The sequence below is a fragment of the Ursus arctos genome, unplaced genomic scaffold (genome assembly GCF_023065955.2).
Source record: "Ursus arctos isolate Adak ecotype North America unplaced genomic scaffold, UrsArc2.0 scaffold_9, whole genome shotgun sequence".
Classification (NCBI taxonomy): domain Eukaryota; kingdom Metazoa; phylum Chordata; class Mammalia; order Carnivora; family Ursidae; genus Ursus; species Ursus arctos.
Window position 1 is genome coordinate 57,315,836 of NW_026623111.1, and position 21,052 is coordinate 57,336,887.

At 39.7% G+C, this 21,052-nt stretch overlaps 1 protein-coding gene across 1 annotated transcript in view; it reads right to left on the reverse strand.

Moving 5' to 3' along the window:
• BTC (betacellulin) overlaps nucleotides 1-21,052 on the reverse strand; it is a 46,292-nt gene that overhangs the window by 20,288 nt on the left and 4,952 nt on the right. The window lies entirely within an intron of this gene.

The following is a 21,052-nucleotide window of genomic DNA, read 5'->3' on the forward strand; positions in this document are numbered from 1 at the left end:
GAATTTTCAAGCCAGCATCACTTACATGTAACTATGCATCTTGAGTGAAGAGACTTGGCCATAGCTTGTGATGGAGACATCCCAGAAGCAGAGAAATAGAGTTCTCAGCCGCTACACAAATACACTGATGAATTTCCAGAGAGAATGGATGACAAACCCACGTGGCGACATACCCCCTCCTTTGCGTACAGACTTGATGTTTCTCGGGTATTAACTATTGTTGGTACTTCCTTCTGGGGATATGTGAACTAGATATTCAATTTGTGGGAATTATTTGAAAATTGTAGCTTCCCTCAGCTAAGTATCCCTGTTGCTGAGGACAGACCTCATGGAAAGGTATGGGGGTGAGGGCAATACTGTGCTGTGGTTAGAACAGCTTAGAACACAGTGGGTCGTCCTTGTGTGGACCTGATTCAAACAAATCAGCTGTAAAAAGTCACTAATGAGCTAATCTGAGAAATACCCTGACTAGACATGAGATAAAGTTAAGGAATTGTTACAGGTAATTTAAAGTGTGATAATCATATTGTGGTTCAGGTTAAAAAACAGAGTCCATATATCTTAAAGATATAAATGTAAATACTTATCGATGAAATTAATGTATCAGAGATTTAATTTAAAATAATCCCACAAGGGAAGATGGGGGCAAGGTGCTGAGAGAAACTTACAGATGCAACGAGATTGGCCACATATCGATAACTGTTGAAGATGGGCAGTGGCTCTACTGAGGTTTATTATGCTCTTCTCTCCACTTTCATATATATATTTAAATGTCTATAATAAGAAGTTGGAGAGGGCAGGAGAAGGTAAGGGAGGGCAGATGGAGAGAGACGATGTGGCTTGGGAGTTAGCTAGACCTGAGTTCATGACCTGTTTTTGCCACTTTACAGTCATGCCCCTTGGGCAAATTTCATAACCTCTTAATTTCCTCATTGGCAAAATGGAGATTATTATTATCTCTTCTTCAGAGCATTGCTGTGAGGATTCAATCACGCAAGTATACAAAACAACACAGTGCTGGCATGTGATCAATGCTCGCTTAAATTACTCATTATTATGTAACCGGCAGGAATCGTGTAACTTGCCCACTGGGTATATTGACATTTATCCATCTAGCCAATGGTGTCTAAACTATGCGTGTTCTCTAATTCAAGTCAGTTCAACAAACATCCATGAGCATCCAGAAACACACAGATGGATAGGACAGACTCTACCCCCAAAGTGCTCCAAAGCTAGTAAGACAGGCCATCAGCTAACCAATTAACCATAACACGAAGTAAGACTGCTGTGCCAGAAGACAATAGTATCTGGCAAGTTCAAAGGCCAAAAGAATTTTCAAAAAGAATCTTTCAATATAAAGACTCTTTTCTAGCTATCTAATTAGAAAGGGTTCAAAAAAAAAAAAAGGCGGTAACTTGCATTGAAAACAGTGAATAGAAATAGAAACTCAAATCCACTGGTGATGGGTAAATTAGCACTACTTTACTGGAGGACAATTTAGTACTGTATGTGCTAAAAGCAAAAAAACTAAAAAATATAGACAAATGCTTAAATGCAGTCATTTCATTTCTAGTAATTATTCTGAAGGAAATAATCCAAGATGCATAAAAAGATTTAGCTGCAAAAATTCTCTACATGACATGGGTTATAAAAAATTGGAAATTCCCTAAATACCTAACAAGTTAGAGTTGATTAAATACATGGAACTATTTTCGCGCAATAAAATACTATTCAGGCAGAATTCAAATAGTAGTAGAACATTTTGATATATTCCTAAGTAAGAGAGATAGGCCACAGAATAATAGTGTAGTGTGATCTGTGTGTCTGCATCTGTGTGGGTTAAGTGTAAAAAATGTCCGTACAGATAAATAATCAAAAAGGCAGGTAGGTAAGTAGACAGAGAGTTGCTCACATTGGTTAGGAGACTTCTCTCTTAATTTTCCTTATTTGCACTTTCTAATTTTCTAGTAGCTTATTTTATTTGTTGCAACAATAAAAAAAAAAGGAGTGTCTCCCCAACTAAAACATACACACACACACACACACACACACACACACAATTTGGCCACCCAATTTCTAGATTTTTCATATCTTTTATCCAACACCTGTCACCCTCCTTTGACACTTACAACAAACGAGAAACATATAATCATTTAGGACTTTCCAAGCACGTTGTTTGTATATTTATTCATCTTTGTAATCCTGGTAACTAACACAAAACACAATAGATATTCAACAAATGTCAAAAGAATGAACAAACCAATCTATGAAAGAACAAAACAACTCTCAGATTAAAAAAATCCCAGTATCCGTTTCTAATGGAAAATGTCAATCAATTTATTATTATAAAATAGGTTTAATTCATTTTTATTTATTTTTTATTTTTTAAAGATTTTTTATTTATTTATTTGACATAGAGACAGCCAGTGAGAGAGGGAACACAAGCAGGGGGATTGGGAGAGGAAGAAGCAGGCTCTCAGCAGAAGAGCCTGATGTGGGGCTCGATCCCAGAACGCCAGGATCACACCCTGAGCCTAAGGCAGACGCTTAATGACTGTGCTACCCAGGCGCCCCGGTTTAATTCATTTTTAAATTCCCTTAGGTGAGCTTTCTCCCTGAGCAGAATCGGGAGGACTTAATTCTGGAGTTAATCTGTTCTAATGGTGGGAATTTTACAAACAACTCTAAATCTTATAGAGATTCAAGATCTGCAAACTGGGGATGACAATATCTCCTTCTGGAGGTTATTTTAAGAATAAAATTAAGTAACATAAGAAAAGGCACATGGCTTGGCACCTAGTATATAATTTTTAGCCTACTCAGACTCCTTTCTATGATCACTTATAATTTAACCCATCATTCTAGACTTCTACCTAACAGAGGGAGCCCTGGTTCCACTGAAACCCTGCCCGGGGCCTTCAAGCATTCTGGCAGGCTGGGGCCTGTGCCCAGACCCTCTTCCTCTAAGACTCACTCCACGTGCTGGCATCTGCTGGTGAAAGGATGCCACTGGGGAGAGCCCTGGACAGGACCCCTAGGGAGGAGGCACGATCAGGCAAACCAAGCACCAAGCTCAAGGCACTGGGGTAGCATGCGTTATTCTGCCCACCCACAAACTTCAGGTTATAGTCACAAGCTGGCGCCGTGAACCAAATCCAGCCTGAAGAACCATTTTCTTGATCTGCACGGTTTTAAAAAATTGAATCATGACAGCTCATATTACACCGGGGTTTTTCTGCTTCCACTGTAAAAGCAGAAGGTCTGGCAACACAGGTCTGACGCACCTTTCTGGCAACACCTGGGCACAGCTAAGCAGCAGGTGACCCCTTAATGCCACAGACCCCGACAGACTTGCAGTGCTCATCTGCTTAAACTGCCTAGACCCTGACAGGCACTTCAGTTTGTGATCTGTACGAAGCGACTCAGAAATCACAGAAATGCTCACAAAACCATTTACGCAATACTGAAGGCTGCTTCAAAGAGGAAAGACATTCTCGTTGCACCCATAATTCAATAAATATTTATTGAATACCATGACTCAAGGCACTGAAGGATCGGAGATAACAGATATCATCACTGACCTTAAGGAGCTTGCATTCTGGTAAGGAAGGTAGACACACAAATCTTTAAGGTGTAGTGTAGTTAGTAAGGACAACAGCAGAGGTGACACAGGATGGAGAATGAACTCTACGTAGCGCAGAGACTTGATAGGGAAGGGGAGGACTGTGGGAGTTTTTAATCAGGAAGAAATGACTTTTAAAACATCAATTAATAGCTCCTAGAAAATAAAAATTGTGTAAACAAGATAACATAATCATTGATGTTATTTGTTTCAGCAGTAGACAACATTTATATGATAGTAATCATGTAAATACTGATAATTTAAATTATTATATTAAAAATTGTCATAAAATCAGGGCCAGGAATTAGCCCACGAACACCATTTGGGGGAAGCTGGGGTGATTAATCAGTATCTTTGCTGTGCCGGTTCTTAAATATTTTGAGTATCACCCCTATAGTAATATACTGAAATTATGAGGGAAGAGAAACTCAATAGGTAAAATCTAAACTTGACAAGTCAACAAATAGCATTACAAGCAAGTTATTTAGCAAGATGGAGGTAAATACAGAAGAAACACTTAAAATAGTCAGAAGTGGTTGCTTCCAGAAGGTGTAGAGAAAGCAAGCCATGGTACCAAGATCTGCTATTTGTTGTTATAAACCTTTTAGTACTATTGGATTTTTAAAAACCTATGTATATTTTCTACTTTATTAAAAATAAAATTAGGGCACCTGGGCGGCTCAGCTGGTTAAGTGACTGCCTTCGGCTCAGGTCATGATCCTTGAGTCCTGGGATCAAGTCCCACTTCCGGCTCCCCGCTGGGTGGGGAGTCTACTTCTCCCTCTGAACCTATCCCTTTTTGTGGTCTCTCTCTCTCTCTCTCTCTCAAAAAAACAAATAAAACTTAAAAAAAATAAAATTATTTTTTAAGAAAAGGATAAAGTTGTAATTAACCAAGGCATTCTAAACAAAAGGGACAGTTTGTAAAAGGACACAGTATAAGTAATACAACTTGTCTAGTTTGTCCAGAGGGTGGGTGGGGATCGTGATGGAGAGGAGGCTGGGGGGCAAGGATGTAACATATGACCATGTTAATTACTTTGGATTCTGTTAGGCACCTAATTTGGGGTCACTGAAAAGCTTTAAGTGAGAAACAACATAATCTTTTTATTTGTTGTGTGTTTGTTTGAAAAGGTTACTTGAACACCTGCATAGGTGATTCAGACACACCTAAACTAAGATGGTGGCACTGGGTATGAAGAAGAAGAAATGAATATGAGAGATATTCACAAAGTAAAATATAAGACTTGGTGGCTGCTGGGGTAGAGTGGGAAGTGAGAAAAAAGAAGTCTAGAATGACTCCAGAGTTTGTGGCTTGCGTGACTGGCTGGATTGAGGTACCAACCAGATATATGGGACACCAGAAGACAAACGTTAGGGAGAAACATCAGTGGCATGAGAAGTATGCAAATGATTGCAAATTACTCTTCAAAGATGTCCAACTACCAAAGGGAGGGGAAAGATTAGTGAATAGATAAAGAAAAAAGGGGAGCTGTTTTTGTTTTTGTTTTCATGTGAGACAAAATTGACAAAGAAGCCAAAGGTATAGGAAAGAGGCAAAGGATGGGCTACCAGTAGACGCCGAAAAAGTTACAAAGTGTCGCTGAAAGGCAGGGCCCCTTTGGCAATGTACCATACTTTGCAGTCAAAGCTAGCAATGTGGCAAATGCAACTTTGTTTTCAGTGAATGAAAGGTTTTTAGAAAATAAGAGCTTAAAGGTATTTTACATTCTATACATCTCACCTCATTGTTCAAAGGAATCCAAGTTCTGGCTTAAAATGAATGCAAAACATCCAAAGGTTTCTCAACTTTCACACTATTGACATTGGGGCTGGATAATTCTGTGTTACGGGAGGCTATGTATTGTAGGATAATGATTAGCCCTGGCTTTTACCCTCCAAATGCTGGTAGCATCCTACCCCACCACTCCCCCTACTTCTGAATTGTCACAATCGAAAGTATCTCCCACCATTGCTAAATATCCCTGAGAGGAAAATTGACCTGGTTGAGAACGATTGCAATTCTCTCCAACCTGTTTTAATATGTTTTGTCCAAAACATGGCTTTCATTTCAATTTTGAATTGAATGCAATTCTTTCCAACCTGTTTTAATATTTTTTGTCCAAAACATAGCTTTCATTTTGAAAATGTGTTTCATTTTAATATAAATCAGTCACACAGCCTCAAAGTCTCAAATTTCTTAAAAAATTTCTTCGGGAAAATTTCATTGTCTTGTGGAAGGATCATCGAACTCAGTCATTAATTCACTGTAAGACCTCGAGCTAATTAACAATCCATCCTGACCTTTTTCCTCATGAAAAATTAGAATCATAGGTTCCCTGCCCATCCCATAATCTGGTTCGTGAAAATCAAATGAAATACCACAGTAAAAGAATTTATTTAAAAAATGTTATTAAAATAATCATTATCTTTATCAGAGAAAGTATGGATGACACTTTAGAGAAAATGAAAGAAAATATGGTACTGAGATGTGGAAACCATAATAAGATTTTCATTCACAAGAGTCACAAATTTTATTAAATTTCAGAATTAGTAAGAACCTTAGAGGCATTAAAATATCCTACCAACCAACTCTCAACTCCCCTGAAATCATCCTCTGTGAGAGTTCATCAAACCTTGCTTTAAAATTTCAGTATGGAGTCATCACTCTCTTCTAAGGTGTTCCATTTCGGTGAGACCTTCTACCCATTCTTTCAATTGCGGCCATTCATTCATTCATTCAAAAGGATTATTAAGCATTTATTTCTAAAGCTCTATAAATACTTCTTTACATTAAGCTGGTTTTTGCCTTCCCATAATTTTACTCTGTTCATTGGAATCACCTGGAAGAAGTCTAATCTCTCTTTCCCATGACAGATTCTCATTTATTTGAAGCCAGCATCAAGTTTTCCTGAAAGGATTCCTCTTCTTTAGGCTGAACACCCTAGTTCCTTCAAACCACCTTTTACCTGCCATCATCAAGACCCTCATAATCCTTGCCATGGTCCCCTAAAGGTAAGGTCAAAACAAGGTGCCATTTCACATGCTCTGGCAAAGACAGAATAAAATGGGGCTCTCGTCCCCCACCTTGTGGGCGCCATAGTTCTGGTAACACAGCTCCATAGCACACCAGCTGTTTGGGCTGTCTGATTAAACACTGGGGTTTTAGTCAGTTTACCCTAAAAGGAAACTCCTGTATCTCTTGTACTCCTAAGAAGCAGTGTATTGATGAGTTTATTTGTTCTTTTTTGTTGTTGCTGTGCGTTGTTTCACATTTGTTTTTCACCTAAAAAAAATGATTTTAGACACTTTAAATGTCCCTTTAAAAATGGTATTAGATTTCACCTATCTGTCAACTATTTCACAATCTTTTTGTTTTCTTATTCTTTCATTCAACCTACTTCACGCGACCTGCAGAATTTCTGAAAGATGCATTAAAGCAATAAAAACAAAATAAAACAAGATAACGTTAGATTAGTTGTGTTTGCTAAGTGATGGGAAATGGAGTCTCTATTTCTGGTGCCAGTTTTTAAATATCAACTGTACTCATAAAACTAGAGACAAAAAAGGAAAGAAACCCAATTCTCCTTTCCTGAGTCAAAGCTTCATTTATGAGATGCTCAAATTAAAAATTACAGGATTTATTAAAAGTATTATCCCTGTCAGCCAGCATGGAGAATGAGGTCATTGGGAACAACAGAAGCATTGAAAGAGACCCAGCCTGACAAGGAGCATGACCTGCTGTCTCACAGTGAGCTGCTAAATGCTGAGGTAAGTTCTACACCAGCTGGGTCAACTATTTAAAAAGATCAAATATGACCAACTTAAACACTTATGTATGCTGTATTTGCCTCATCTCTGAGCTGAATTTTCCATTTTTACAGCCAAGCGCATTTTATATTTTAAAAATAAATGTAACGTTATCCAAAAATAGCCATTTGTTTGTATTCTGATGACTTAGGACATCTTCTTCGATATCTTAACTTCTACTTGTATCTACCAAATCCAATGATTTCTTATGATATTGTATCAATCTCATTTTAGGATTTGAACCACACTCCATGTCCCACTAGAAAATCCAGCTATAAATCAAAGGAGAATTTATTAATCTACGAATATAAGCAGAAATTGGAAGAATATCTCATAGTCGAGTCCCTACAATTCTATTTGTATTAGAAGAAAGCAGTATAGGTTAGCCGGAAAAGGATACACTGGGAGTCAGAGGGCACCAGATTTGTATCCTGCTTGTACCTTCTACTCACGAGCTTTGTGATGATGATTAAGTCACTCAACATTGAAATTCAGGGTCCCCATCTGTAAACTGAGGCCCAACATAAGTCAGTTACATGGTAGAGATCAAGCTATGTGCTTTAAAAAAGAGAAAAAATAAATGATGAATTATTGACCTCGGTGATGCCTGGCACAGGGTAGGTACTCGACACCTTCGCAGCTATAAAAGACCTGAAATAAAAAAAAGGATGCTAGTGGGGCGCCTGGGTGGCACAGCGGTTAAGCGTCTGCCTTCGGCTCAGGGCATGATCCCGGTGTTATGGGATCGAGCCCCACATCAGGCTCCTCCGCTATGAGCCTGCTTCTTCCTCTCCCACTCCCCCTGCCTGTGTTCCCTCTCTAGTTGGCTGTCTCTATCTCTGTCAAATAAATAAATTAAAAAAATCTTAAAAAAAAAAAAAAAAGGATGCTAGTTCCTCTGGCAAAACAGTAGATTATCATTTTCCTAAGTGGATATTGACAAATTTCTACATTTGTGCTGTGATTTGATCCATGTGTAAAATATGGCTATGAAATAAAGTACGAAAGATAAATACATACGCATACACATACCACATTCCTACAGTGTGCCTATGTGCGTGCACTTTAGTGAAGCAAAATGGTTTGTTGGCTTCCCACGTGCTGTTTCTCTCCAGCACTTTTAAAAGACATTTGAAACTAACGCGCCTCCGTTGATGAAGAGAAATATGGTTCTTGTATGGTTCTTTGTATTCTCAGGACAGTTCTGCCAGTGACTCAGCGTACTGTGTATGTCTGACAGGGTTACTGATTCAGTGGGTTGGTTAAGTGATTCAATGATATAAACACAGTACATTAAGTCAGATCTTGGATGATGCTGTCTAACAACCAAGAAGGATTATAAATCATATCTCTAATTTTAGAAAAATAAAGTTAATAAAGTTTTTAAAGTTTGAATCAACATACAGAGTAAAAACTGTAAGGATCTGGGGGATTTTTTCATTGTATCTTCATTGTCTAAAAGAAAAACAGAATCCTGAGTATACGTACTATACAAGAGCATTTTCTAAGTCCGAAAAGAGATGATAGCTAACATGCAGTTGAAGGGGTGCCTGGGTGGCTTATTCAGTTAAGCCTCTGGCTCTTGATTTCAGCTCAGGTCATGATCTCAGGGTCATAAGATCGAGGCCCCATTCAGCTCTGCACACAGTAGTTTGCCTAAGATTCTCTCTGTCTCGGGGTGCCTGGGCGGCTCAGTCATTAAGTGTCTGCCTTCGACTCAGGGCGTGATCCCGGCGTTCTGGGATTGAGCCCCACATAAGGCTCTTCCGCTGGGAGCCTGCTTCTTCCTCTCCCACTCCCCCTGCTTGTGTTCCCTCTCTCGCTGGCTGTCTCTGTCAAATAAATAAATAAAACCTTAAAAAAAAAAAAAAAAAGATTCTCTCTGTCTCCCTCTGCCCCTCCCTCACTGTTTGTGTTCACTCTCTCCCGCTCTCATTCTCTCTCTCTCTAAAAAAAAAAGAAAGAAGAAAGAAAGAAAGAAAGAAAGAAAGAAAGAAAGAAAGAAAGAAAGAAAGAAAGAAAGAAAAAGAAAAAATAGTATACAGTTGAAAAAAATATTAGGGAATGGAATGATGTTTATCATTGTGGGCTTGTGGTTGATGGAGACAAAAACTAAAATAGGGGAAGTTTGACATTAGCATTCTCTTCCATCTATTTTGGTTAACTCCTTTCCCATCTTTTTTCATTATTGTTTTGCCCTCCTATAAACCAGTATCTTTGTACTGCCTTGACATTCCCCCAAATAGAAGATAACTTTTACATATAATTTCCTTTCCAAATGTGTTTGCTTTCAAAGCAGATGTTCAAGGAGAGAAATTACTTAACTCAAATACTCTAAACTCAAGTGTTTCAACCTGGGTCTTCTAGAAAGCAGAACCTGAGATATATATGAAGGGATTATCACTTTATTTGGAAGGTCCAAGCTCTGGGGTCACAAGAATGAGGGGAAAAAAGAGAAATGGAGCAAAGGAAAAGGCAAAGCAATGCAATGTGTGTACCCATCACGCAGATGCAGCTCCAAAGTGCACCACAAAGAGACACCAAACTTTGCTCAGACAACACATTTGCTCATACGTAAGCTATATAAAGCATTTAGAACCCCCCCAAAACCCCTCCATCTTTAAGTAGTTCATGGAAGAAAGAATGAAGGAGAAATATGTCTACCCCAATCACTTTCATCACCCATTTCCTGGACAAAATTCCAGTAATGGGTGCTAATGGCCTCAATCTCTGGCCCTTTGCTGAATGAGAGGCCAGAACTCATGCCCTGGACATGGTGTTAGCCAAGTCCAAAACAAGGGGCAACCCAGTATGGGTAGGGAGCTGAGCAGAGACAAAGGAAGCAGTCAAAGGGCTCTTCAGGGGGGCATATTGTTTGTGCCCTGGTCCAATGAGCATTTGAGGCATCAGGACATCTCATGGACAGCCAAGTTCTAAGACAAGGAGGCACTTTTCCAAGGTCTCTCAAATCATATCACCTGGAAAACTGCCTATACTATCAAACTCAAAGACAGGTTTCTGGATTTCCAAGGCTTGGAAGGGAAGTAGAGACAGGATAGAAAAAAATAAGGGGGTCTTCATAGTTTATGTTCTTTCAAAATCAGGAAAGTAACATAGGACCTCTTTCCTCTTCCCATGTAAAATTTTATCCCAAAAGGTAGAAACAGTATCTTGGTGTTTAAGAAAGGCTAAGAATGATGGTAACACTTTTTTAACTTATAAAAGTACTCCACAATCTTATATTCTTAAAGCCCAGAGAGGGAAGTAATTGAACCACCTGTCCTACATAAACTAACTCATATATCTGAAAACTGTCAACGCTACAATAATGCCTTTGCCAGTAAATCAACCTCTTTTTTCTCACCATGACCGTTATTAAATCTGTGACAACAATGACCAAATTGAATGGGAACCCCATAATAACCTAGAGCCAGTTTCCTAGAAATCATCAGTTGTCAAAACGTGACTCTTTGATTCCCATTCCTTTATGATAAGACCATTCCAGACAGTCAGACAGTATAATACTTTAAATGAAAAGCTCTGCGCTCACTGAATTTCCATAATAGTTCATAGAGAGGAGGCGAAAGGAGCCAAGCAAAAGAACAATTTGCTATCAGGGAGGATTATCCGATTGCAAAATGAGGAGAAAATGTGAAGTTGGCCTCTGGATTTAGTGATAACACAGTCTCTGACCCATGAGGAAACAGTCATCAAACTTTAATAATGGTAAGGGAAAGAACACAGAATTTAAGAGTAGATGCTTACCCAACCTGAAAAAGCCCCAGAATTTAGGCTTTTAAAATGAGCTAGGGAAAGCCAATCCAACTTAACATTAATCCATTATTATCTTTATCAACAAAACTATTTGCAGAGACCTGAAGTAGAAAGAAAGAAATATGTGGCAGTATATTTTAAGTGTCGGGTATATAGAAAATAGATTCTGTTGGAATCCCAAAAAGCAGCAATATGTTGAGCTGGAGAAACCATAGGGAAAAGTTTCACAGAGGTGGGAAATGAGACTGGATCAAAAGCAATGACATAGAAATGAGCCTAGTGTGTTTGGAAGATACTGAGTAAAGCCGTCCCGCCGAGTGAGGAATTATGCAGAGTATTAAGGACAAGGGCCTTCTTGATGTGTGTGGTGTGACTGTGAAATCATTCAGTTGATTTTCCTGTGTGACCTACGAAAATAAGACACACTGAGACATGGTCACACCACATATTTCCAGTTGAAACTCTGCAATGTCTGTTTGCCACATCCCAAAGACAGATTCCCAATAAAGAATCTGACTAGTCTAGAAAACCACTTAAGAAGTATTTAACAGTGGTGAATACTGTTGGGTAGAAATCACTAAGAGCGAAAAGGATGTGTTTCCTTTGTCATACTTCTGCAAAGACAAATGGGAATTGTAGCTTTTTTTTTATTTTAATGTTTTTTTATTATATTATGTTAGTCACCATACAGTACATCCCTGGTTTCTGATGTAAAGTTCGATGATTCATTAGTTGCGTATAACACCCAGTGCACCATGCAATACGTGCCCTCCTTACTACCCATCACCAGCCTATCCCATTCCCCCACCCCCTCCCCTCTGAAGCCCTCAGTTTGTTTCTCAGAGTCCATAGTCTCTCATGGTTCATTCCCCCTTCTGATTACTGCCCCCTTCTTTATCCCTTTCTTCCCCTACCGATCTTCCTAGTTCTTATGTTCCATAGATATTATTCTTGGGTGTAGTTTCGTCTTGCATCTAAATCACACATTCAATCACTCATCTTACCCTCCATTTCAGGACAATTGTCATGTATCTAAAAGTGATTAGAGAATTTTCTCATAGAAGTTTTCTATCAAAGTATGGTAATGTTGGAAATGTATCTCCTGAAATAATCAATAATCACATTTGAAACTTTTGTCAATATCATTTATCAATTATAGTTACACCAGGGTTTTTTTCAATTTATAATTGAATCCCCACTGCTAAGTTATTATCCTAATACACGGTAAAATAGAAGGTCAAACCCGAGCCCGGGGCATGGGATTGATACCAAATCCCAAGATACCGTCTTATCACATCATGTGAGGAATACGGGATATCCACATGACATCATTGGTGATGCTAACTTCGATATCTCATTCATGAGAAGACAAGGTCACTGCGTACAGTTTAGGAAGGAAAAACTCAAATTACTTTTCAAAATTCTTCACCATTGGTTCACAAGATCTCAAGTTCCCTGCCTCATCTTTTCTTCCCACAGAGGTCAGCTGACAGTGTCTTCCAAACTCCAAAGCATTCCCAGACTGCAGTAATACCATGCTGTGTTTGTAGAGACACAAGAGCTCTTGCTGGTCATTCGGCACACCTTCTATCCAACTCAGGAACCACTTTACACAACTTCCGGAAGTGCCACCAGACCATAAACATGTCCAGGCATGGGAAGCTCACCACATCCCAAGCTGCTGATTCCATTTTTTCCAAAGCTCTACTTGGGAGAAAATTAAGGTGAGAGCTGCCTTCTTGGAATTTGAGTTCATTAATGCACGTTGCGCCCTCTGAACTACACAGAGGAAACCCTTGTTGAGACAAATTTTCAATGCTTGGGAGTTGGCTCTCATAAACCAAAATTTTCTCTTCTCTACCCGCCACTCCAACTTCTATGCTCTCAGTCGTGTGTGTGTGTGTGTGTGTGTGTGTGTGTGTGTGTGTGTGTCTTCTTCAGTTACCAGAACCCCAGTGATCTCCTCACAGCTCACCCACCAGTGGTCTCTTCTTGGGCTTCAGCCTCCTCCCTCCGAAGTATTTGATATGGTTGCCCTTTCCCCAATCTTCCGTCTAAACTCCACCCCCATTCTCAGTTTCCCCACTTGTCCTTCCCTCTTCACTCAACTCTGCCAGCTCTTTTTCTGACTCCCACACCACATATATGGGTGCCACCAACACTCTACTCTCAGCCTTCTTTTTTTTTCAAATGCTTTTATTGTGGTAAAACACACATGACACAAAATTTATCTTAACCCTCTTGAAATGCACAGTTCAGCAGTATTAAGCACATTCATACTGTTATACAACCATCACCATCATCCATCTCTGGAACGCTTCGTCTCGTAAAACTGAAACGCTATACACACAAAGCAGTAACTCTCCATTCCCTCCTCTCCCAGCCCCTGCCAACCACCGTTCTGCTTTCTATCCCCATGGTTTTGCCTTGGTATTTTTTTTCATAATGCCATTCCATGTCACAAAACACCCATGGTCTCAGCATTTAAATAAATATTTACTTAGAATTTATCACTAGGCTCTGTGGTAGGTTCTGAAATTACAATCTGCTAAATGATTACTTTCTATTTTCAGCCCTATTTTCTAACCAGGTGTTTGTCCAAACTGGCTAGCCATTAGGACCTCCCATCGGGCCTTTTTGTACTAAACTTTTTATTGTGGTTTTTTGTGTGTGTGTCTCTTGTTTTTTTTTTAAAGATTTTATTTATTTATTTGACACAGAGAGAGACAGCCAGTGAGAGAGGGAACATGGGCAGGGCGAGTGGGAGAGGAAGAAGCAGGCTCCCAGTGGTGGGGCCTGATGTGGGGCTCGATCCCAGGACTCCGGGATCATGCCCTGAGCTGAAGGCAGACACTTAACGACTGAGCCACCCAGGCGCCCTAAACTTTTTATTTTTTTAATAATTTTAGATTTATAGAACAGTTGCAAAATACAGAGCATTCCTGCACCCTCCTCACCCACTTTTCTTTCCTCTGATGTTGCCATCTTACATTACCGTGGCACAGTTACCAAAATGAAGACAACATTGGTACATTACTGTTGACTAAACTCAAGACTTCATTTTAATTCCATCAATTTTCCATCAGTGTGCTTTCTTTCTCTGAGTCAGGATTTCTAGTCTCCTCTGGTCTGTGATGGGTTCTCAGTCTTTCCGTGTTGGGGTTTTTTTTTGTTGTTGTTTTTTTCTTTTATGATTTCATTGACAAATTTGATGTGTACTGGTCAGGTATTTTGTAGAATGTCTTTCAGTTTTGGGTTTGTGTGACACTTTTATAATGATTGGACTGGGGTTACGAGTTTTAGGAGCAAACTCTACAGAAAAGAAGTATTCCCCTCATCACATTACATGAGGGGAGCATGATATCTACATGACATCATCGGGAATGTTGACCTCGGCCACTTAGTTAAGGTAGTGTGTGCCAGGTTTTTGCACTGTAAAGTTACCATTTTCTTTTTCCTGTTCATACTCTATTCTTTGGAAGCTGGCCTACGCTTAAAAGGACCTCTTGCATGGGGGAGTAGCTACATATATTATTTGCAATTACTCTGTAAGGAAAATTTGTTTTTTCTCCTGAAAGATCTTTAAAAATTTCTATTCATGGGGACACCTCAACCAGACTTTAGCAGGTCTGGGGAGAGGCCTGATAATTTGTACTTTTTACATTTCTTGGGAGATCAATCAGATTTGGAGTCCACTGCTCTACTTTGAAGTCAACTTCCATATTTCCAAGTGCTCATAAGACATTTGAATGTCTCAAGAGCATTTCATATCCCCACCAAAAGAAAAAAGCAGCTTTCTTTCACATACGCACCGTAAATTCTTTTTTTCTCTCGGGTTAGCCGTCTTGGAGACAGCTTTAATTCCTCTTTCCCCTTTCTTACCTACACATGACTTGTCTTTACATCCCATAAAATCTTAATTAGAAGTATTTATTGGATTTATTCCTTCCTCTCCATTGCCTGGTCCAGACTTTCTAGGCTACTTTTTAGCCTAGAACTTCAGCTTTCTCTTTATTTGCTCTCATTCACCCCTCCTCATCTGATCCATTCTGTACATAAAAACCAATCTTAAAACCACGGCATTCCCTGGGGCGCCTGGGTGGCTCAGTGGATTAAGCTTGATTTTGGCTCAGGTCATGATCTCAGACTTGTGAGATCGAGCCCCCTGTCAGGTTCTGTGCTGGGTGTGGAGACTCCTTAAGATTCTCTCTCCTTCTCCCTCTGCCCCTCCACCCTCCCACCCCCTGCTCTCTCTAAAAAAACAAACAAAACAAGCCACTTCGTTCCCTGTATAAACCCCCTATTGAAAATGCTACAATAGCTACCCATTATCCATTAATATTACACTCCCAAGAAGGAGGCCCTCTGACCTGAGTTAGGGACAAAATGACATCTTTAAGGTTAGAGAATGGCGCTGTCATAGAAAGGGGGTGGGGCGAGAGTCACTGAGAAGAATAAAGTTCATTAAATGCATTCCCTTCTGTTTTTCTCTGTGGTCAGGAGTTAATTCTCTTGAATTGGTCCTCTTGGATTAGTCTCTTTCTCCAAATGCAATTGCTACTCGAAGATAGGCCTGGAGCCACCTCGTGATTAGGAGCCCCCCCAGCCTCGGAAAGCCTAGCAGGACACGGTTAGAGCCATGAAGCAAAGTACTCGGGTTAGCCTGTAATCTGGACTTAAGCAAGGGTGAGGCCGGCTCTTCACCAAGCCACGGGGCACGCAGTAAAATGGAATCTGGATATTTCCCCAGTATTCAAACGAGCTCCACAGGTAGGAGACCATATAACATTTTTCAAAGTCAAGTCTTAACCTATAACTAAATGCATGCATTTGTCTAAATTACAAAATGTCCTGGCTCTAATTCCGACGAAACCCTGTGAAGGTGGCAATGCGTCAAGAAATCAGGATCCTGACTAATGTTCTCATTCTGGAAACCAGGTCCTTAGCCAGTTAATACTTCCCTCGATACCACACAAAATTACCTCCTTGTTCTAGACACGTGGGTCTGCTCACTCTCTGCTGCACATGCAAAGGGAAGGTCGTTACTGATTCGTCTGCCTTCTAATTTTTCTCCTATTGTTTCCTCCACCGCCCTCATGGAAAAACTAACTCAACTCCCTATTTCCTTGATGTGTTTGTTTGTTTGTTTGTTTTTTCCCAATCACTCCAGCCCATAACAAATTCTCCTTCTGAGGTCATATTTAGTTTTTACTATGTAACTTGAACTGGGAGGTATTCAACTACTATACAATGTTTCATTTCTGATAAACACTTTTGCTCAATATAAGGCAAACTCTTTTTGAAAAGATGATGACATACTTAGACAATTCTCCTTAATGTTAAGCACAGTATTACCCACACTTTATAATAGTATTAGACACACTTTAAAATAGCAAACAATTTTAGATATGTCTTCCTTATTATTACGTGTTTTAGAAATAAAGACAACTTTCCAGCAGCCCAGCCCTGACACTATGCCATGGGCAAGCGCTTCTTGTGTTTGGATGCATTCGTGTTTTGCTGCTGGTGGTAACAGTCAATACCTAAATTTCATGAGCAAATCTCGTTCTATCACGTCGGCCTCCTCAGTAAAAGCCGGCACAGCTTTTACTAAGTGAAGAACTACCTAAAATAAGTCATTTTTTTGCAAATTCAGAGGCATTAAAGATGGAGTATAAAGAGTTATTGGGAAACTTGAGGGTTCTTTGTTTTTGATAATGGAAAGTAGGCTGTGTGTGTGTTTGCGCGTGTTTGGTGTATGCAAAGTAACGTTGTGATCTTTGTGACTGACTATGAGAAGCTACTGGTCTAGGAGGACTCCTGTGCTATGTGCACTCAGATTCGTTTATTGAACAAATGTTTATTGAGCACTTACTACGTACGAGCACTGTTCTAGGCCCTGGGAATATAGCTGTAAATAAATCAGACAAAAATCTCTGCCATCATGGAACTTACATTCTAATGGAACAGTTGAAGGCATTATTGAAAGCATGGTTACGATGGAGCAGATTCCTGCTTTTTTCCCTTTGCTTCCAGTGGTGAATCTTACAGCCATTTCCTTTGATCAAAGCACAAGCACCAACACTCCAAGTGGAGTAAGGAACGCAATCATTCTCTTTCTCCTTTTCAGTCAATACCTATGAAATAATTTTAAATTATCTACATATTCACAAAGGTGGGAATATTAATAATATATTAAACACTTAGTAGCCAATTATTCTGCTAAAATCTTTTCCTGAATTATCTCATTTTATCCTCAAAACAATCCTATGTCCCCAGATGATAGGCATTATTATCACTGATACCATTGTTTAGATGAGACAATGCAGCACGAGGAGATTAAATAACTTTCTTGATGTTACAAGACAGTACTATGGAACAACAACATTTATGCATGGCTGTCTACTCCTTATAATCTGAAAAAAATGCTATTTTGTCATAAGAAATCTCTCCAAAACAATTTCTGTTTATTTTTCCATTTTTCTGGTTTTTAGAAACAAATTTTGACAGTGTGTCATTATTCATTTTTCCATAATGATAGTTTTATTTCTATTTAATTAAGATAATTATTTGTTTAATTCAAATAAGTTGATGAGATTGCCTAAAATATTAAAATTATCTCCTAAGTATTTTATTTTTCTCTGCTAGTGCAGGCTGACTTTTGTGTCTGGTCCAACCTTAAGATGTTGGGTTTTGCAGGCACTGCCAGGCAAGGGCTGTAGAGCTCTTCACTGCCTAAAACTAGGATCGAAATTGGCAGATGAAGAAGAATCTATAGAGACGTTTTTAGAAAGCAGATATGCATTTTGCTTTTGCAGGATTATTTTTTACATTTGTTCCTTTCTAACGAAACCAGTCAAATAGAACTCTTTTGAGAATTTTTATCTATTTCCTCTTTCATAGCTAGTGGGAGCAGGAATTCGAGAAATAAAGGCAAGAGAACGTTTTTCTATCAATTGATAGACCCTGGTTATATTAAGGAAGAACTCAGAATCAAAATATCCATAATTTTAAAAATACACTGATCATAATTAATGATTCCTTCTATTATATCCTATCTATTATAATAGCTCATGTTTATCCAGAACTTACTATGTTCCAGGCACATTTGAAGTGCTTTGTGCTGTAACTAATCTAACCCATACGATAGCTTTCGTTCTATTACTACTGGCTTTTAAGGCTGAAGAAATTGAGGCCAAAGGGGTTGAAAAGATTTGCCCAAGATCGAGGAGTTAGTAAGTCATAGCACGAGGGCAGTCATGCCTAGACATAGCCTAGCTCAGAGCCCATGCTCTTGACCACAACATCATCTTGCCTCAGGATATGCTGGTTTTAGCCATTCTCATTCATAGGCCTGTGGGTCCTCTCAGGACTAGCACCCCACCAACGGTTCACTATTGGCTGGGATGGCCTGCACCTGGGATATAAGTAGGCAGGTTTCCTGGCTGGGACAAAGAGCCAGGAATCCAAGAACCTGAGGCATATCCAGAGCTGGGGATGCCACAAATATACGGGTAGGCATCAGGGAAAGCAAAGCTGGGTGGAAACAACTAGGATGAACTTCAGTGCTTTTTCAATAAGTCAGAAGAAGTGGGTCCCTCTTCAAGGCAATGGTGTATGCCATTGCACCGCACTTCAGTGACCCATCTTCCCTTGTCTACCTGGTTCAGCAACAAGAAGTTATCTACTATGATCCAGGCCCCATTACCTCATCTTCACAGTTCATGCTCATAAAGCCAGAACCTTAGACAAGTTACTCAATGCCTTTGAGTCCACACCCCCCTACATAACCGGGAATGATAATGATGTCTAGCGTGTGTGTTAGATGGATAGTGTCATATGGATACAATGAGTTATTAGGTTCTTAGAACAGTGCCTGGCATGCATACGACATAACTGCTCTCTTACTATTTTGGGTGTGAAGATCAAATGAGATAATGATATGAAAGTGCTTTCTCAATCGTAAAGGTCCCCCAAATGTAAAGGGTTATGTTGAGATCCCATAGCAAAGGTCAAGCAAGGATCTTCTTGTGTCATCAGCAACATCTTGAGTCAGTCACCTAGGAGATGGGACCAGCCAAGTGTCAGAAACTCAGAATGACATCTCAGTGGGAAGGTGGTCATGAAAAAGTCAAGTCTGCATCTCTCCTAACGGTGCCTCATTCAGCCCTGATGACAATTTCCTGACCTTCGGACTGGGCTTCCAGGAGTAAGAGGTGCAGGCAAGCTGTCCTCTCCTGCTCCAGAAAGGCCTGGACCATGTGACTCACCCCGAGGCAGGGGGACATGGGTCTGTGCACGTGCTTCAGTCTAACCATCAAGAAATCCAGACCACTGATGGCCATGAAATATTTGCACATAATGTTAGATTAATAGGGATTCTTCAACGCTAACAAGTCGGACTGCAGTCAGCCTCCACAGCCAAACTGTCTCAACTTCTACAGGATCCAACACAGGGTTTTATTCCATTTAATACTAAATAGAAACCACAAACATAGCAACTCGGTTACTCCCAGCTAATGAAACATGCGTATATTAGAAAAAGTTATAATCATCATTAAGGGGGCACATGGTATAATGAGCACTGGGTGTTATATGACTGATGAATCACTGACCTCTACCTCTGAAACTAGTAATTCACTATATGTTAATTAATTGCATTTAAATTAAAAAATCAAAATCGAAAAAAGAATAGCTGAAAAAAAAAAAGGAAAGTTATAATCAAACAAGACAGCAAATTACCTCCCACCTCATAGAATTCAAAGGGTTTTTAATGACCCCTTGGAGAATGCCCTGAATCCGGGGCCCTTCCTGCCACCCTTTATTTTTTATTTATGTTTTTTGCTGTGCAAGAGACTCATTTATTATTTTTTTCAATAATTTTTTATTAGGTTATGGTAGTCACCATACAGTATGCCGCCCTTGAAACACTTATTTTAAAAGCCCCTATTGTGACTGATGAGATCCGCCCTTGAAGCAAACACTGAGAGACACGGAGCAGTCTGAATCCCCGTACAGAACAGAAGAAACAGAAGGATGCTTACTACTTGCGAAACAAAAGCCTTTGGTGAAAGGGCCTCTAGCATTGCTGCAAGCAAGTCCCAAGTAAAAAACTATGAAGCAGCAGGTCTCTCCACATCTCCAATCGTGTGCATGTTTTGCCAACAAGAACTAGAGCTGTTTTCTTTACCAAATCTGCTGTTTTTTTAATGACTGGACATTGTCACGAACTTGCATTCATTCAGCCAATTAACTAATGTTTTAAGCTCCTATTACGTGCCAGGCACTCTTTATGCATCCCCCGTCCAAATAAAGTAAATAAAGCTAAATGAATGAAAAAACCCAAGACTTTGCAATGAGGGAAATGTTATATTAATAACATCGTATTATACTATCAATGCAGGCACTTTTTTTTATTAAAGATTTTTGTTTATTTATTTGACTGAGAGAGAGAGAGACAGAGGGAACATGAGCAGGGGGAGTGGGAGAGGGAGAGAGAAGCAGGCTCTCTGCTGAGCTGGGAGCCCGATGTGGGGCTCAACACGGGGCTCAAAATGGGGCTCAACAAGGAGCTCGATTCCAGGACCCTGGGATTGTGACCTGAGCCGAAGGCAGATGCTTAATGACTGAGCCACCCAGGCGCCCCAACTCAGGCACTTTTAAACAAAAAAGTCTGAACACAAACATTGTTATACTTCGGTTATACTTTTCATCACCATTTTGGAATCAGTGCCTCTACTCTACAGGTCAGGTAAATAACATACTACATATCCTCAAAAAAATGTAAAGAATATATAAAAGTACTTTGTGGCTATTGGAATTGACCTTGCTGATAATTAAGGTAGG